Below are 18,991 nucleotides of genomic sequence, written 5' to 3'. Positions count from 1 at the left end.
GAAAACACACTCTGAGTTATTTATAATCATTGCCCCAAAACTTCTGTATTGAATAAGTAACAATTACCAAGGCCCCAGTGGCACATATATTTTATCTACCACATTTGTGGCCAATAAAGGAATCTGGACAGTCCCTCAGCATCTGCTCACTGCCAGTGGAGAACTATATTGACAACGGGCCAAACCACATCTCTTCCTGCCTTTCCCTCCTGCTCGGTTCTCTACCACCACCATAAATTGCCTGCAAACCCAGTGAAAACAGCTAAACTGGAACCCAGAGATATAACTTCAGTGAACATTTACTTTTCTACCAAATACTTGGATACAACTGGTATATGAAGGACTTTCAAAATGTGTTTGTTGAATGAATGAACAAGTGAAAGAATTAATTAACCTAAAAATAGCCTGGAAATCCATGTAAACAACGCTACATAACAGGAAAAAGTCAATGCCTGGCATTGACTCAGAAATTCTGTAGTAGTTGCTCAATAAATGAGTGTTAAATGACAGGGAATAAAGTATTCTTTGAGACACTGACCCAGGTGAAGTATATTTATTCAAAACCCCAGGGCCATGTTTCAAAAATTCACCCATTACTAAGAAGCATCTGGTGTTTTTATTAAGAAAACAAATTCCCCAGTCTTCTGCCACGTAGATTCTATTTCTGCAGATCAACTGCAAGGTCTGGAAATCTGTATTTGCAAAATTCCTAAATACTCTAGGGCCAAGGTATTAAGGCAGTTTGCTATTTTTCTCCAATTTAGAGGAGTCTGACATATTCATTCATTCAGCTAACATTTATTGAGTTTCTACTATGTACCAGGCACAGAGTTAGGTGCTAGGCACACAGCATGACCAAGCAAAACCAGGTCCCTGTCCTTGAGAGGTCACTCAGTGGAAGATTTGAAACTCATTAGATGGAGTGAGATAACAACTCAACACGTCTGAGACCAACACAAACAAAAACCATTTTGTCAAGTGCCAGGTCAGTGGGTGAGAAAAGGGAGAGGGTAAACAGAAAGAAACCTCTCTAAAAAGGATTAAAATTCAAAGTTCAGGAAGATGCTGGAATTTGCTTCATTGCCCATTTTCTTATCATCACCACACCCGGGGTGGTGGGACCTGAGAAAGGAAGCATTCCAGTGGTTTGCTCAGGGTCACTTCAGTAATAATGGGGTTAAGACTAAGGCTCCTGCCTGACCTCCAGAACAGGAATGTGTCTCTCCCTGGGGCCTGTGGGACTTGACTTACAAGAGTTACCAGAAAATAAATATTGTAATTACTGCAACAGATGAGTGAAGCTCTCGTGGCTTTCAGAGAGCATTTGCTGTGAAGGTCTCCTCAGGGAGATTATGGACAGCCTGGGGCCATGAGTGTTTCCATCTTTATCACAGGTCGAAAGTACAGGGTTATAGGGCTGACATACCAAACACCACCAGTTTTAGAGTTAAGGGGAATGAACTGAAATTCTGGTTTCTTGACTTATTTATTGTGTTAGGCAAGGGAAGTCCTTGAGCCTGTTTTCTTGTCCCTCGGGCTCTTTGTGAGCATTATATGACAGAATACGTATGAGTGCTTGGCAGAATTCCTGGGCCACAGAAGATGATCAACAAATCATTGCTATTGTTTTTTCCCTAGATGTACAAAAAAGAATAGCAAAGATCTATGTGTCTATAAATGTTTATTTTGTGGCTGCCATCTTGACAAGCTCCCTACCTTGGAAACCTGGAGTTTCCACACTTATCTTCCAGGTTTTCCATATACAAGATATTCATTAAGATATCCTGATTCAAAGAGTATTACACACGCTGACCTAGTGGGTTTAACACCATCAAAGGAAAGACCTAGCTGGTGGGCAAATGTGGACTGTGGGTGTTAAGGATTAAATCATGAACAATATTGATTTTTTAACTAAGTGGTGAATATAAAGAGTATTGAGAGTGTTGGTGGATCAGGGAATTGAAATTTTGGAAAAAAAAATGGTTTCAGTGGGTGAAGGACACACCCAAGGAGTGTGGGCTAGAATGGAAACAATGGGAACATGAGCTGAGGAGAGTCCCACAGGAAGACGAGGAGAAAAAGTTGGTCAAAGAGGGCAGAACGCCTCAGTTAGGACCTTGGGTACTTTGACTATTACCTGAGTTTCACCCTGGCATTGAACCCTGCCAGGTCGGCTATTCATTGGCTCATTCATTCATTCCATTCATTTATTCATTCATTCAATAGGTATTTATTATGGGTATAACATTATAGAATGTACAAATTCCTGAACTGGCTTATCAGGCCATTTGGTACAATGAATGACTTTGGGCAGGTTACTTTACCTCCATGCCTTAATTCAATAAAATGAGGGTAATAGTACTACTCACTGCATAAATACGCAATAAGGATTAAATTAATACACATAAAGTGCTGAGAAGAGTGCCTTGAAAATGGTAAATTCTCAATTAATGTTAGCTGCTGCTTATTATTAACAGAAGGCCATTTGGGTGTCAAATTAGGAAAGATGTTTGGAGGAGATTATCAATTCTTTCTTTCACCCCCTACCCCTCCTCACACACACTCTTTCAGTTAAGGTCAGGTGGTTTATAGTCAGCTCAGCTTTCCCAGACTTCAAATTTTCCTCTCCTTCTCCAATATGCCTCACACAAGATTCTTCTGTTTCACCTCATTCTCATTCCTCTCTCTCATTTTAGCAACTTTAGAATTCCTCATTTTGTTCTGAGTATTCATTTGATTCTCATACTTCTTGCTTTCTTGAATGAGTCCTTGCTTCTCTTACACCTATTACTAGAGACAGTTTAAAAGACCCAGGTAGAAAGTGCTCGATAAATTTTCTTTTCTTTTCCTTTGCTCTCATCATTTCTTCTAAAATGACTTTCTATTCTTGAAATCCATAATAGAAGTTTAAAATGACTGGTTCATCGTAGGTGATTAATAGACTTTAATTCATTTGTATGCCCCTAAACTGATGACTCCCCCAAGACTCAACACAGGATTTACTTATATCTGAGCTATGTCTACAATTTTTTTCAACTCTTCCTGTCCCCGTTTGTTCACCATAGAGAATGGAAATCTCATCAAATTCCTGCTGACCCCACAAGGGTATCATAAAGGTTAATGAGGCAATTTCCCAGCAGTTCTTTGAGTGCTGAGAGTGTACGAATATTATTATTGCGAGATTATTGAGGACTTTCAGTGCTTATAGAATAGCAAGCAGACTTTCCCCTCAGGCTCTTAGATTAGAATTCTTCATTTAAAATTTTCAGAATTTAGTGAATTCAGTTTCTTTCACCTTTAGAGTTTGTTAAGCATTGTACTGACATTTGATAAGATGGAATTCTGAACGTCTTAATGTAAATTAGAATGTGTAAATACAGTACTTATATGTATTGATATATGTGAGTAAATGCTTGTATTTCTATACCACATCTGTGATTTTATATATAATGCCAAAAAGCCCTTCCAGACGTAAGTGTCTGAAAGAGTAAATATTAAAGGCTTGAGAAAGGAACATTTAACCACCCTATCTATATCTTCAGTCTGACACTTGAATTGCCCTGAAAACATCACTAACAAATGTTGTCCTCTCTATGCTTAAATCTCCCCATCGACAACAAGTCCCATTTAGTATAAACTTGCTAACATGTAGGGAATTCTTCCTTCTGCCAGGGAAGGGCTGTTTCATGTTGTCTCTTCTCCCATGAAATCTCCTGCTCTTCCTCCATCCTCACCCAGTGAGCCACCTTGCCACCAGCTTTGCTGAGGGAATTAAAGCGATCAGAAGAGAACGTCCACAATCTTCCATCACCATACACTCTGCCTTCTCTCTGCTCTCTGCGGGTGGATGGACTTTCTGTGCTCCTAGCTAAGGCCATCCTCCATCACCTGCTTTAGGACATTGCACCACCTTTCTCTTTTCTGTCATTTACATCATCCATTTTTCTCTCTCTACTGAATTATTCCCGATTGCCCATTTTAAAACAACTTTTTAAACCCCACTTGTCCCTTTTGACTAATATTCATTTTTCTCTGCAGCCCTTTTTGGCAAAAATCTTTGAAAGTCTTACATGTACCCACTGGTCCAATCTCTGTCTTCCCATTCCATCACCAACACCTTCATCACTCCTCTGAAACTGTCTCCTCAAAGCCACTGGTGACCTCCACACCTCTAAACCTACAGATGAATTCTCAGTCCTCATCTCACTTGATCTAGCAGGGCATTTGACCCAGTGGATCACTCTCTCCTCCCTGAAATACTTCCTGCACTTGGTTTCCAGGACATCCCCTTTGCCTGGCTTTCCTCCCTCTTTTCTAGTGCTCATTCTCAGTCTCCCCTGTTCGTTCTGCCATTGATGTGTATCACTTCTAGTTCCACCCTTGCTGTCCCAAGCTTTGTCCAAGCTACTATCGTCGCTCACCTATATTATTGCAACTGTCTTCATGACTCGTCTCCCTGCAACTGCTCTTGCAAGATAGTCTCTCCACAGTAGCCAAATTGATCCTATTAAAATACGTCAAGTTGAGTTATTCCACTGCTCAAAACACTCCAGTGGCCTCCCATCCCATCTGAACTAAAAACAAAGTCCTTACTTTGTCTTACAAGGCCCAGCTTGATGTGATTCTGTGTTATCTTTCTAACTTTCTCTCTGCTATTATTCTGCCCCTTACTCACACAACTCCAGCCACGTGGCCTCCTTACAAACTCCTTGAACTTGACCTCATGGCCTTTATACTTACTCTTCCTACTCTTCCCCAAATCACTTCACAGCTTATTCCCTCACTTCCTTTATTTCTTTACTCAAGAGTTACCTTCTCAATAAGGCCTCACTGACCATCTTATCAAAAATTGCAAGCGCCACCCAATTTTATATCCCCTTTTCTGCTTTTATTCCTGGTTAGCATTTCTCATATCTACCCATATCTCATTCACTTGTTTATTATCTGTCTTCTATATTAGAATGTAAGCTCCACGATGATTGGGTTTTGTTTTTGTTTTTTTTTTTTTGTCTATTTGGTGTACTTAGTTTATTGTTTTATCCAGTGCCTAGAACAATGTCTGGAAAATAATAAGCACTCAATATAAATAGTTGCTGAATAAATTACAAATGAAATAGATAAATCAGGCCGTGGCTGGTTAGCTAAGTTGGTTGGAGCATTGGCCTGACATAGTGCAGTTACAGGTCCCATCTCCAGTCAGGGTGCATACAAGAAGCAGCCAATGAATGCATCAATAAGTGGAACAACAAATCGATATTTCTCTCTCTCTCTTCCCCTGCATCTCACATTCTTTCTCTTTCTCTCTTTCTCTCTCTCTCTCAAACAAAACAGATAAATCTTATTTTTGTACTTGGTAAATTGTTAGTAAAATAAAATTCAAATGTTGGCATCAAATCATCTTTGCTGTGGATTAAGGCATCTGTGTGCCCTGTCAGTTTCTGGTGTTGATGAAGCACTGGCTGGATGACCCTTCCTTCAACCTCTCAGCAGCACGGGCTGCAGCAGTCTTCTTGCAGGAGCTGGTTTGTGCTCAGAGAGGACTGGCTGTCCACCAGAAGGAGTTTGTCAAGTTCATTGCTGTTAACTAATCAACAAAGGCCAATAGGATTTTGTTCTTTTTTAGTATTCTACTAGGTTATCAGGTCTCAATCTTCTTGGCTTTGCCTCTTAGTTTTGTTCCCAAATCCAATTGGTAAAGATTTCTGTTCAGACTTAATTAAACTCTTAAGGAATTAGCTGTACTATGATTTTCTTCTCCTATTGTTTGTTTCTGAGTGTCAGCAAAGCATAAACATTTAAGTAAGATATCATTCATCATTCAACATTTATAGAGCTATGAGATTCCAAGTACAATAATGGATGTAAAAATAAATAAGGCCCAATCCTCTCTTCTGAGGAGACGAAAATCTAGAGGGGAAGAGAGGTTTACGGACTAATTTAACACACTGTTATAAGCCCAGTAATGGTCAAAGGGTTATGAGAACACTGAGCAGACAGCTCAGTGTCTGCAGGGAGATGAAGTCTGCAGGGAGAAATGAGCTTTGAAAGAGAGAAGCTGCTTGCTGAAATGGGGAACTACAGGAGATTCTGCCTCCTACAATGACGCCTGCCTCATTCAATATGACGCAGAACAACAGTCACCTTCTGTTTGCCTTGAGGCTGAACAGTGACACAGATAAAAATAACTTGATTTTTATAAAATTTTATGTTTCACATTCATGTCATTTGATCCATCCCCAGGAATAAAATACCATAGAATAAAGTAAGCCAAGGAGCCTGCTTGATAGGTTTTCCACCTTAGCCTCACAGACTATTAGAGATGAGATTTTAGAGACTAGCTTTGCCCTAACTTGATTCTCTCCACCGCTAAGGAAGCTAAGGCCCCACGAGAGTGACTACCCTCCCCAAGTGTGCCTGGTGAGTTAGGTTACCACGTCTCTCAACAGGACTTGATTTGAACGCATATCAAAGGAGTGAATGAATTCTTGCAACTTATTTTCTGCATTTTTCCAAGCCATTCTTACTGCTCTCCAGGCCTGAAATAGACACCATTGTTCTCACCCATTCTCCCCACCCACCTGTACTCACCATTTTGGTTGCAAGGGACCTAAGTATGTAGCAGGAGAAGGCAGTACCAGGAGGTCTGACCCAATCACTCTCCCACATCTAAAGCAGTCCATACGTGGACCCAACCTTTGCCTTTGAAAAAGCTCCAGAGTGTTTTTTAAGGGCTGTGACTCAAACTCCAAACCTAGGTCTTTGTTGGAGTGTTAAAAGCTATCACATCTTGGCACTGAAGATTTTTTTCAGATTTTCCAGGGTATTCTTCATTGAACCAGATTCCCCAGGCTTTGTCCTGATCCTGAACGGCAAAAGGGATCAAAAGAAAGATGTCCTTTGTCCTCCCTACCTGGTCATAGCTCTATAGAGCAAAGGCAGACAGCCGCGTATAGACCAGTATCATCTAGTGGACATTTGGCCCTTTTAGCTTCAGTTAATAGGGAGGTATTTTAAAGTACCAAAAGGAAATAAAGACATGAAGCCTCACAGCAGTTAAACAATCAGCCTCGTGCAGTCACTCAGAATACCACGGTAGACTGGTCATCCAACAGTTCCCAGTCCTGGTCATCCAGCCATCTTGACCCTGCTGCCTCTCCTGCTCCCCTCCCTTTTGCTTGTCTCTGCAGCTTTTATTAAGATTCTAGCTGCATCTCTTGCTGCTGCCAACTACCATTAAAAATATCTGACTACATGGTTTGCCATGTATGTAGTCACAATTTGACATGAAAGATCATTCTCATCCTCTGAAGCATATATACACTCATGTGTGTAGAGTTTTAAATAAGATTGGTTCCTCTTCAACTGAGCCATGGGTTGCTCCTTCAGACCTAGGTCAGAGGAAGCAATAACACCTAGTGTTTGTTCAGAGCTATACCTACATTAATTCTTTAATTTCCATAACCCTACTCTGATTCATTTTCCTTCAGAATATTTGTCTACCTGATATTATACGTTTATTTGTTTGGATAGGTCTCCCCCTCTAGAATATAATCTCCATGAGGACAAAATCATGTTGTTTACTGTTATATCACTGGCATCCAGAAGAATGCTTGACAATTAGTAGTGTTCTTTCAATATTTGTTAAACAAATTAATCCACTGACCGCCTATGATATAGATGCTATGATAACCTTTGTTTCAGGTAAGAAAACTGAGGCACTGAGGAGTTAAGTACATTGCCCAAGGTCACACAGTGAATAGGTGCTGGAGACCAGATTAAAGCCCAACTGACCCCAACGTCCTCATGCTCTGCCACTGTGCTGTCCTGCCTCTTGGCATGCTGGCTGGGTGCTCTGGGAAGAAAGCTTTCCTTTCAGCCCCTGCCTATTTGAATCAGACTGAGACTGGGTTTTAAAATAAATGAAATAATTGTTCCCTTTGAACAGATGCCATTTGTGATCAGCAGCAGCACAACTCTCCCCGCCTCCCAGTAGAAGGGGAACAGCATGGCTATCACTGCAACCCAATGGTCAGGGGCTGCTGCCAGGCTGCCAGGTCCAGAGAACCAAACTGCCAATACAGCCCTGGAGTCTCAGCCAAATGGGTGAAACACCAGGAAGTTAAAGCAGGTGATTCTGCACAGGGACTGCCCAGTGGAGCTATAATATGACCAACTGTACAAAAAGGACTTTTTGAGAGCTGATTCATGTTTTTCCAAAAGATGAACCATCAGCTCTTTATAAACAGTAAAGAAAACTAAGCCCCACACTGATATCCTGAGTGATGAGTGCCGGGTTCGCTCCACCAGCAGCCTCCTGGAATTGTCATGCCAAGGTTACTGCAGAAGACCAACCTTCAGATGCGTCTCCGTCAACAAAAACGCTTCAGAGAACCCAGGTGGCTGGGGTCAAAAGCGTTGTAGTTGGGCAGTAATGCTGCTGTCACAGGTAAACGTGTCAAGAGAAGAATAGTGATAGAATTTAAATAGGATCAGAATTACAACATTTGAGCTGGACTTCTATAGTACGACTTCCTTTTTGTAACAATTTGTGAAATATGACTGATGTTTATGGAATCTCAAATAAATACTGTAGTTCTGGCCTAATAATTATATTCCAATACACTTGTATATTTTAAAAGATTTGTTTACAGATAAATATATATCTCCTCAGGATTCACTTCAACTTAATCTGGGATGGGAGTAGGTCAGTACCGGTGGGCGTCCATGGAACAAGATCGGCCATGAGTTCACAATAGGTGAAGCTAAACAATGAGTGAAGAAAGGTTCATTACAGTATTCCCTCTTTTGTTGCCTGGGTTTGAACGTTCCACAATAAGAGTGAAGAGATAAGCAAACAATAAAAATAACCTTTACCCTCCAGCGTGCACAGCACTGTGCCACATATAGTAGAGTGAGCACAACCAGGTTCCTGCTCAAGGAGCTTGAAGTGCCAGCAGAGAAAACTTGCATGAAAACATTCTGAAGTCTACCAAATTAAAGGAATTTGTTTAAATACAGTACTTTTTTGGACTATAAGACGCACGTTTTCCCCCACATTTGGGAGGAAAATGAGGGTGCGTCTTATAGTCCGAATGTAGCTTACCTGGCTCACTACAGGATCTCTGCTTTAAAGGATGTTATTAAATATTTTACCACATTTTTTGCTTCAATTTTTTTCCCCTATTTTCCTCCTCTAAAACCTAGGTGCGTCCTATGGTCCGAAAAATACAGTACCTGTAATTAGTACTAAGTGGAGTAATTTGCATGTATTTTGTAAACTTTAAAGCATTCCTCAGAAGTTATTTCTACTTAAGCCCCGAAACATAAAACAAGCTCTTATATGCTAAATTTTGTGCCTATTTCTCAGACGCAGGTGAGACTAAACATAAAATGTAGTAAGTGCTACAACAGGTGAATATACGTATGTAACTAGAGCTATGCTGCAGAAAATTTTGTAAAGAAGTAAGTAAGAAACAGAATCAGACCCTGAACTCAAAACTCTTTCCAGTCTAGTTTATTCTTTTTTATAAATAACAAAAGGTTGCTATTCCTTTGAGGTCAAATAAGGACACGTTCCTAGAATGCTCCATTGGTTAAGAGCAGAGACTCTGAATCCAGACTGTAGGTCCATCACCTCGAATCTGTGCAAACTTTGGCAAGTGACTTGACCCCTCTGAGACTCAGTTTCCTTATCTACAAACCTCATAGCATTGCTATGAGGATGCAGCGAGATGGTAGATGAAAAGCCCTGGGAGCAGTGCCTGGCACACACACATCAGCTATTTTTAACACCTATACTGCCTCGAACAGCAAAGCTTTCCACAGTAAAAGAACAGCCTCTGCAGGACACTAATGAGGGATTTAAAAGGTTAAAAGTCTTAGAGAATGGACTGCTTTAAGGCTAGTGAATCAGCACTTTTCCTTATTTACTCCCTGTCCACTGAGAAATACGAATTAACATGCTCAGAGGAAGAGACCCAAGATGAATTTGAATGACCAGGAAAACAACAAACGGTCTTGATACAGAGGCAATTTCCTCATTCAAGTTCTACTTTATAACAACCAGGCTATGTGACTTTGCGGGGTTGGAGGGAAAGGGGAGAGAAAGAAAAATCTAGACCCCAAAGATCCAGAGGTAGTTAAGTTAGTCTTCAGCTTTTTTTGGTACAACTGTCCGCTCTTCTCAAAGTGCTGACCAGGCTTGGCCCGGGGCAGAGGACACCCAGCCATGTGGTCCAGATATTTGACCTGCTTGCTGTGAAGACCCGCACAGGTTACTCTACCTTCGTTACTCTGAGAAGAGGCTTACCCCAAGGGGGATGTGACCTTTCATGAGGACACTTAGTGAATGAAAGATCTGTAATTTGTCCTGGTCTGCCTTCAAGAGGTGGCTGAAAGATTTGGCAAATATTTGATTTGATTATTGAAGCAGCGGGAACTGGTATCACCCACGGAAGTGTACTCCCATCTTCAGACGTGTCTCACTTAGAAATGTGAAGGGACAATGTGACACCACCCTACAATTGCATGTGGCTGTTTGCAATATAATAAAAATTGATACTGGAAAGCCCTAAGAAAACTTTGAGAAAAAAAAAAGAAATTTCAGAAACACCTGGATTTTTCTGCTTCCTGTTTTCAGGCGTCATTTAGTTGGTATTTAAGAGGAAAAAAATATTGATGGTATTAGTATTAGTATTCATTTACAGATAAAAGTATTAAGTATAAAAATGTATTTATAACTCTGGCTGGTGTGGCTCAGTGGATTGAGTGCCGGCCTGAGAACTGAAAGGTCACCCGTTCAATTCCCAGTCAGGGCGCGTGCCTGGGTTGTGGATCAGGTCCCCAGTTGGGGGCGTGTGAGAGGCAACTGATCGATGTTTCTCTCCCTCTCTGTCTCATTCCCTTTCCCTCTCTCTAAAAATAAAATCTTAAAACATGTATTTATAAATTGAAAATACTCTTGAATTCTCCAGGACTTCTACTCTTTTTATGATCACAATAGCCTTAATAAGAAGAATTTCCCAGCTTCTGAATTCCTGGAACATATCTGAAGGCCACAGAAGATCAGACATACCAGTTCCTTCACAAAGGAGGCAGGGAATACTAAGGTCACTTAACTCTGGGGCTCAGACTGTGGCACTTACGCTTTGGGAGCTACCTCAGTAATCACTGAATCCAGTTTTAAACATGGAGAGGTTTCTTCCTGGTAAAGTGGTAAGTGCTCCTTTGAAACTTTTACCATGTAAAAGCAATAATTTGTGTAAAAACAATAATTTGAGATAAGCCTAAGAACAATTATATACAAATGCAAAGCAGCAGCAATAGGATTCTATCTAAGCACACGGTAGGCACTCAATAAATGCTTCTTCCTATTTAGTTATCAAGGGCCCCCTCTGCTGGTCAAATAGAAATCATTTGTAGCCCTGTAGAAAAATTGTGTGTCAGAAAATTAGAAAAGATAAAGGGAATGACAAAGGTGAAAGATTACATACATATCATCTGATACACATACTTTACAAATGAAGTTTATTATAATATTGTACGTAGTTAACTAGAAGAAATGAAGAAAGTAAAACAATTTGTTAAAATTGTAGTTCACATATAGTAAGTCTGAAAAAAATTGACTCTGAAACAAATATGAAATTTTATAAAATAAAAATAATCCACATATTGAACACACTTTCTGATTTAAAATTGCTGTCTGCTCTTCTCAGGGAAAATGGTAAATTGGGAGTTGGGGTTTGAAGTCAAACCCATGTCCGAATTGAGATTCCACCCCTGCTAGCTGTTTCTTGGTTGAGATGGTTCCCTCTCTGGCTGAAGATCCTTCATCCTTCAATTGTGAGTCATAATACTCTGCTATGGGGGTGAGCATTCGTGCATCAAAGCTGTAACTGCAGTCACATGGTAGGAACCCCAAAGATGGGGGAGAAGGAGGGAGGATGATTGTGGCTGTTGCTGTTGTTCATGCTGCGGACTAACGATAGCTTTCCTCCACGCCTGACAGCGGGCTAACCAGGACAGCTGAGGTAATGCACGTGCAAGTCCGTGTAAATTGGAACGTGCAACACGACCAAAAGTTACGATTATGAGTTAACCACAGAGAGATAATATACTAATGATTGCACTTTTAATCATCAATTTAACAACAAAATCTTTTCAAAAGAGTGAATGAGGAACTTTCTTGGATAAACTGTGTTTTAAACATACCAGCTTTGATTTGCTCCCTGGAAGGACTGCTCTCGGCTCTCTAGTTCTCTGACCTCAGCTCAAACGCTGAGCCGTTCCTCCTCTGACTCACCTCTCCCTTCCCACCTGTCACTATAAGTGAACAGGAGTCCGTTCCACTTCCCGCCTGGAAATCGCCCTAGTCGAACCCGTGCAGTCTTAGGCGTCCTTTCTATTTTACAAGTAACTGCAGGCAGCAGTGGTAGCAAACTTGTGACCTTCACTCACAAGGGTCCCTTTTTTCAGCCTCCAAGGCCGTTTTCCTCGCTGTCTTCTCGCTCTCCCCAACACTTCCCCAAGCACCTGTTGACTGCCGCCTGTGTTCTTCTCCAAGCCCTTCTGGCTTCCATTCTTCAACTCCTCAAGCCCTCATTTCCATCCATCACTCAGTCCCAAAGCCAATGCCATGTTTCTGTCCCAGTCACCTATTGCTGCATAAAAACGCCACCCTAACACTTAGTGCCTAAGAAACAACAGTTTATTAATATTTCCCAAGCCTTTCTATGCCGACTGGGCTCAGTAGGCAGACTCCTTTGGGGTGTCTCGTGCAGATGAGTCAGGTGGCAGCTGGGGCTGGATGTCCCCAAGGCCTCACTCACAGGACAGGGAGTTGATGGTGGCAGCCAGCTGAGAGCTCAGGTGGCGCTGGCAGGAGCAGCCACTGGTGGTTTCTCTGTGTGGCCTGGGCTTCTCACAATCTTGCAGCTGGGTTCCAAGAGCTGGCATACTAAGAGGCCGGAGACAAAAGCTGCCAGGCCAGTGAAAAATTACATCCAGCACTGGTACAGGGTCGCTTCTGCCATCTGCTCTCTATCAGAGCAGGCGCAGGGTCGGCCAAATTGCAAGAGCTAGAGAAACCGTCCCCACCTCTTGATGGGGAGTGGCAAGGTCACTCTAAATAAAACAAGTGGGGTGGGGGACACTGTGGCAACCACCTTTGGAAGCTGTGATCTGCCACTGAAGTGTTAAAAAAACAGTCTATCAACCCAAAAAGGGGAAAAAGAAGCATTAAAAATGAGACAAATAGAGGAGAAGATATAGAAAAGTCCAACTATGTGATAATCACAATTCCTGAAAATGGGTTAGACTCATTAAACGACAAAAATTGTCAGAATAAAACACAAATAAATAAAGCTTCATGATACACATGATACACATCTCTTCATGAGAGATGCCCCTAAACCTTACGAACAAAGGAAGGTTGAAAGAAAATGACAGAAAAATACACACGGCAAATTCCAACCTGCAGAGGACTGAGTTAGCCACATGGACCCGAGACTACCTAGACTCTGCAGCAAAAATCGCTATCAAATATGAAGGGGTCGCTACACACTGATGAAAGCTTCAGTTCACCAGAAATGACCATCAAAGTTTACAAAGCCAAAAATATATATTTTATAGTATAAAGGGTAGTTTATTTGTAACACAGGCAAAATTATTTCAAATTAATAAATGATTATTTAAGAAATTTCACACGTGATTCTTTCCACTGCCTTAGTTCCTCCTGAGATTGAGTCCTAATCTTCAAGATAGTCCCTTTAAAAAGAACTTTTATTTAATCCGCAGTTGTCACGTCCATTGGTCTACAATTCTCCTAGCTGGGTTTTTTTGATCTCCACTTGACTGGACATACTTCAAAAATCCTCCACACCTTTAGGGTAAGAGTAGAGGGATCTGCCTTGTTCTAAATGCAAGTCGTATTCACTCCGAAACTATCACACCCTGGAATAGTACAGTTCAGTGGGATATACCAATATCTAAGATAAAAAAAATCGACTGCTAGGTCTTTCATAGTTTTATCAGCTCTGTCTTGTAGTTCCTCCCCACAGATCTAACACATATTTACTCTCTTGAGGCATTTCCAACAATGTAGGTCAATGGAAAAAGCCCCATCAAGATAGACCTCAATTGAAAAAAATTTTTTTTAATTATGATCATGTAGCCCTGGCTGGTGTGGCTCAGTGGATTGAGTGCCGGCCTGCGAACCAGTGGATGACCAGTTTGATCCCCAGTCGGGGCACATGCCTGTGTTGCGGCCAGGTCCCCAGTAGGGTGTGTACAAGAGGCAACCATGGATTGATGTTTCTTTTCCTCTCTTCCTCCCTCCTTTCCCTGCTCTCTAAAAATAAATAAATAAAATCTTTTTTTAAAATTATGACCATAGTGATCATACCATATACAATTTTAAATTGACAATGTGTTAAGCGGTAACTCAAAAGCAAGCAAGACTAAATGACATATTATTTGAAGTGCTCAATACAAAATTCAGAGCAGTGGCTACCTTTAGAGGGAAGGCAGGGGAATGGATAAGAATGCAAAGACAGACTCAGTGGTGTTGTTAAAGTTTTAATTCTTATGTTGGATTATGCATTCACAGGACTTGATCAATTTTATCATGCTTCCCAATTCACATGTTTGTTTCATACACTCTTTTGCATATATTACATATTACATAATAAAATGTTAATGTGAAAATGACATGAATCAAGATTTATAGGGGAAACAAAGGAATGGAAGATTTCAAAACTACGATTTCATTGAATTAATAATGAGTGTTTTTCCATAGTCCAGTCCTTTTTGAAAAAATTTCCTATCATTTTTTTCAACCTGAAGGGGTTCTTTAAAAGTGTCTATGGATGATGTACTTCAGGAGGTTTATGGATTCCCTGAATAACAGCAAAGTGTGTGTGTGTGCGTATGTGTTGGAGGGCAGAGATGAGGGAAAGAGTCCATTCTTTTGGCAAGAGTGTCTAGAAATAAGCAACGCGTAGTAGTTAAGCAGATGGGCTTGGGCACCAGAATAACTTGGGTTTGAATCTTGAATTAAGCATTCCTTAGTGTGCAATCATGGGCAAGTTGCTTGCCTCTTTGAGACTCAGCGCCCATCTCCCAGTGTTATGCACAGATAATATATATAAAGAGTTTGGCATTGTTCCTGATAGAGAATAAATATGCTTTGATTATTATTATTTTATTGTAATTTTAATCAAATCCTCAATTGATCCATGACCCAAAAGATTAAGCAACACTTTCCCTGATTCTGTGAAATTGGCTCCAATTTCTCCATTGTAAATGAGCAAACACACATGAGCTCACTTTGTTCGCTGCAGCAAGCAAGTGCAGTGTTAGATTTGGGGGATAAGGAAAGAGCTCGCACTTTCAAAAGAAAAACTGGCTTACAAGACCTTTTTATTGAAATACAAGATTCATAGATTGCGATGTCATCAGTGTACAGCTCAGATCCAAAAACATTAGCAGCAACCCTCATGTCCCCTGCTAGTCCGCACCCCGCCTCTCAAGGTATCCACCGTCCTGACCTCTAACGGCAAGGGGAAGACTGGCTTTTAGACAATACATTAAAATATAGGATGGAAAGTACACAGTGTGCTAGCAGAAAACACGGGGGATTTAGAGCCAGCCACGCTTCAGTGCAATCCTAGCTGATCGCTGTGAAACGGTCACCATACTACCGACTAGACTGCATCGTTGAGAGGATCAGAACAAATACGGATCCAGTGCCCAGCGTGGCACCTTCCCGTGTGGACTCAGCCTGCTACTTCTTATGGCACTGGGAGACCTGAGTGGGGGGTGGGACCCTTGTTAGGATTAAATGAAATGACAGATGTGAGGGCACTTTCAGAAGTTGAAATGGGTTCTTATACAAATATTAAGTGTCACGTGAAAAGACACAGTATAGTTGCTATGTGGGCTTAAAATTATCATATCAGTTACAATAGTTTGGCAGTTTTGGGGATTCTGAATTATAGCTGTTCCAACCTGTTAACCTGGTCAGACCTTGAGGGCTCTGTGGTTAGACTGGCACCCACACTCTGCTGTCAAGAGAAAACCCTCTTTCTGAGGTGGAGCAACTGCCAACATAAGAATGGATGGCCTGCGTGAAGGTTCATCCTTGACAGGAGCACCTGAAGAGATGGACTTCAGAAGAGGCGATGCCATCCATTAAGCAAAGGCAGTTCCTTGGCCTTAGTCCAGTGGCGGTGTCATGCTGCAAGCTGCATAGAAACTGTTTCCACCTTGCAATGGACACCACATAAATCATAAAACACTTTTTCAAGTGGACATAAAAAGCAGACATTCTATGCTTCGACTACATTTATCACACATGCGTATGTATGCACATTTCCACCACTCCTATCCCCGGAGGAAAATGTGTAATCATGCATTAAATACAACTACAGAGTGTGAAGGGAGAGATAACTAAAGATACATTCAGAGCTGATATTTCTAGAGCACTTAATAAGCTCCAGAGGCTGTGCACTCTCTCATTTAATTCTCAGAGCATCTCTGTGACGTAGGCACTGTTAGCTTCTTTATACTAAGAGGAAAATGAGGTTTGCGGAATCTAAATACCTTGCCTATGGGTGACACAGCTAGTAATTGGCAGAGCTGGAATATGAGCCCAAATCTGGCCGATTCCAAGTACGAGCTCCTAGTAACTCACGGTATTGTCCACGTGGATGTGCGGCGACCATTGCCGAAACCCTGATATTAGCATCGCTATGAGAAGTGTGTAGCCACCAATATGGCCGTAACAATCTCAGGATTATCTCAGTATAATGCCCAGAAGCAGTACATAATCTTTTGGGAAACATTTCTGAAGGACCATGAACAACCTAGAGTGCAGTTAGAGAAGGGTGATCATAAAGGAACCAGACCTCATGTTTGAGCCTGAAAAGCTAGAAATGATAAGCCTGATAAAACAGAGGCTCCTGGAAGGGTTTTAACGTTTGATATGCTGACTGTCGTTACCTAGTACAGTTATATATTTCTAGATACAGACACAAGGGGTGGGCCTGAAACCAGTGAACTAAAACAAAACAGGAAATCGTTTTCTAAAAGACAAAGAAATCTGCACATGGAATGAGCTGATTTTTGAGGTAAAAAGATTCTCACTACTGGCAGATTCAACAGAAGTTAGAGGAGACCTCATCATGGGTAACGAAACGACATTAAGATTTGAATAGTCTCACAGATATGAACTAAACTCCATAATCTTGATAAGACGGAACTCTGGGCAATCTTGCAAAGAGGTAGCTAGACAATTGGGTGCAGCAGTGCTGGGTACTGAGTTAGGGAGGGACAGGCAAAGACGAGGGAAGGGGTAAAAGTTTCCATTCAAGGACACGCCATTAAAAAATTATTGAACAGTCAAATTTCCTCCAAAGTGGCTGAAGCTGTCAAATATAATGACCAAGATAGACTGGCAGCTATTTTTCCCACCACTCTGACCTAGAGTAATAAAAGGGACCGGTTTTATAGAGAGAACAGCATGAAGCAGACCCATAAAATATGTCCAAAATAAACAGTAGAGTCTTAGAGCACCACATTCTCAAGTCTGGCACTCCTGAAGAGAACAAGTGTGTTCTCCCACCTGCCGCAACAACAGCCAAACCCGTGAGGCAGGTGCTGGTGTGAAAGGAAAGAGATTTTAGACAGGTGTGCACAACCTGAGAGAATGGTGGATCCTCACCTCAAGGACTACCTGCCCTTCCAGTTCAAGCCTGCAATTCTTATAGGCATAGGAGGGGAGAGCTTTTTTTTTTTTCCTATTCAATTACCTTGCTAGCTTTTGGCGCTCTGGAGCCCTATCCATTCATATTTCTAGCTTTTGGTACACTCAGTGTAAGAACGTCCTTCTGCACAATCTTGGCCAATGGGGAAAATTCCTCAGCTCTACAACTATGTATGGTAGTGGGGCAGTGGGGCAGTGGGGAGGGAGGGGAGGAGGGAGGTGGGGGGTGAGAGGAACCATCAGGAAGACTGAAGATGCCCCAACCCTCAGCCCACCTCCCAATGCTGGACACAGCACCCGTACATTTGGCTGGCCAGCAAGCTGGTTGGAGTCCATTGGGCACCTTCGGATCCCAGCATGCCCATGCCTTTTGCACGGTCCCTGAGTGGCTGTCACTCCAAAGTGGCCACACAGGCCTGCGCTCCAACTGACAGGGGCCAGTGACAACACTAATGTCCATCAGCACCCCAATCTTTTTGTGTGTGTTTGTTATTTATTTTTAAAGTATATTTTATTGATTATGCTATTACAGTTGTCCCTTTTTTTCTCCCCTTTACTCCCCTCTGCCCTGCACCCCTCCTCCCACCTGCACTCCCCCACCCCGCCCAACCCTTAGTTCATGTCCATGGGTCATACATACAAGTTCTTTGGCTTCTCCATTTCCCATACTGTACTTAACCTCCCCCTGTCTATTCTGTACCTACCATTTATGCTTCTTAGTCCCTGTACCTTTTCCCCCATTCTCCACCCCCTCCCCACTGATAACCCTCCATGTGATCTCCATTTCTGTGGCTCTGTTCCTGTTGTAGTTGGTAGTTGTTTGCTTAGTTTGTTTTTGTTTTTTTAGGTCCAGTAGTGGATTTGTTGTCATTTTACTGTTCATATTTTTTATCTTATTCTTTTTCTTAGATAAGTCCCTTTAACATTTCATAGAATAAGGGCTTGGTGATGATGAACTCCTTTAACTTGACCTTATCTGGGAAGCACTTTATCTGCCTTTCCATTCTAAATATAGCTTTGCTATATAGAGTAATCTTGGATGTAGGTCCTTGTCTTTCATGACTTGGGATACTTCTTTCCAGACCCTTCTTGCCTGTAAGGTTTCCTTGGAGAAATCAGCTGATGGTCTGATGGGAACTTCTTTATAGGTGACTGTCTCCTTTTCTCTTGCTGCTTTTAAGATTCTCTCTTTATCTTTTATCTTGGCTAATGTCATTATGATGTGCCTTG

The 18,991-nt window shown here is 41.6% G+C and overlaps 1 non-coding gene across 1 annotated transcript; it reads right to left on the bottom strand.

Annotated features, from left to right (window-relative positions):
* Positions 1-14,031: 14,031 nt before the first annotated feature.
* LOC128780790 (small nucleolar RNA SNORA18) lies at positions 14,032-14,137 on the bottom strand. The gene has a single exon (XR_008426789.1). It is a non-coding gene; the product is annotated as a small nucleolar RNA SNORA18 (small nucleolar RNA).
* Between the last annotated feature and the right edge of the window lie 4,854 nt (positions 14,138-18,991).

This window comes from Desmodus rotundus, chromosome 4 (assembly GCF_022682495.2).
Source record: "Desmodus rotundus isolate HL8 chromosome 4, HLdesRot8A.1, whole genome shotgun sequence".
NCBI classification, from domain to species: Eukaryota; Metazoa; Chordata; class Mammalia; order Chiroptera; family Phyllostomidae; genus Desmodus; species Desmodus rotundus.
Note: the sequence above shows the minus strand (reverse complement) of the source record. Positions and strands in the feature narration are given on the sequence as shown.